This window comes from Pundamilia nyererei, unplaced genomic scaffold, assembly GCF_000239375.1.
Source record: "Pundamilia nyererei isolate P.nyererei 1_Seehausen unplaced genomic scaffold, PunNye1.0 scaffold00100, whole genome shotgun sequence".
Classification (NCBI taxonomy): Eukaryota; Metazoa; Chordata; class Actinopteri; order Cichliformes; family Cichlidae; genus Pundamilia; species Pundamilia nyererei.
This window is the reverse complement of record NW_005187501.1, coordinates 2,377,633-2,379,033: the sequence shown is the minus strand read 5'-3', so window position 1 is coordinate 2,379,033 and position 1,401 is coordinate 2,377,633.

Here is a 1,401-nt window from a genome sequence, read left to right as displayed (position 1 = left end):
CAGAATGAACAGTTTGATGAAGACTACAAGCAGAAAATGAAGAATCCTGATCTAAAGTTTCGTTATGAAATTTAGATCCCCAGCTGGGTGTGATGGAACTCTGCACTGATATGTGATTAAAGAGTTAAGAAATAAGCCAAATTTGATATGAAATTTAAACAAACTAAATTTCAGGTAGGTGATAGAGAGCTGTGGCAGAGTTCACAACCCTGAGCTGTCCTGCAGAAATGATAAATTCGACAGAACAATTTCCAGAAACAGTACCAACTTATATATGATAGCTTCCATTCTTTAAAAAATGATGGTCAGGTATGATTTGTCTGACACCGTGTGTTATCATATATGGATATTATACTTTTGGCTTTTCTGCACCTTCATTCTGCTCAGTAACATGTTTTAAACTTTGTTAAATAATGGCAACTTTGTGGTATGCTGTAAAGTTAACCCATTATCCTCATATCAGCACACCTTTTTAAAACCACTTTCTGTTTAAAGGCGATTCTTAGTTTTATTCTTACAAGATCCAACTAAACTCAAATAGGAGAAATTAAAAAGGCAAACAACAAACAAAAGTCTAGGTGTTCAGGGAATGATGTAAAAATTCGTTAGGGCACTAATACTCATGAAAGGGGTCAGTTTTACATATACATTGAAAAGGCCTTTACTTTCCCTCAGCATTAGGGAGTATTTTAACATCTAATAACTCTTTCTTTAACCTCAAAACATTGATTCAATTCAACTGGACACAGTGGTTTTATCACTGAAGAATATTTAGTGAAAACTTCATTTTAAATTTTAGAAAGAAAGCTATATTTGTATTTAGATTATTGAATCCATTGAAATTGCAGTTTCTAAAAGATTTATAATTTTTTTATTTGTAATTAAAAATATTTTTGCAATAAGGTTTTATTGAGAGTGTAATACTTTTTTTTATGAAATCCATTTTTTGATTTGAAGAATACTTTTTAATGTCAACAAGACTTTTAAAGAGAAATAGACCAATGGGTATCCTTCCTTTTGGGGAAGGAAAATGTCAGAACCAGTATACAAATTAAAATAAAATGACAGTTCATGTGATGAACCACAAGGTGTTACAAGGTGTGTATGACTCTGGTTTTACGTGGCCTATCAACACAATTTAAAAACTGGTATATATCACCTTGTTGCTTTGTCATCTTTGTTGTGTTTACATACACTGCTAAGATGGTGAAGGGTTGCTTACAAGGGGGACTGAATATGAACATATACTCAGTTACCAGTAGGGGGCTCTGTGACTAAGAATGATGAAAAAAGAGAGAAGAAGTGAAGTGTATAGTGAGATGTAAAATGGTGAACTACTTCTGAATATATACGTTCCATTACAAACCAAGCCGTCTCCGTTCTTCTGTCGAAACACCACAA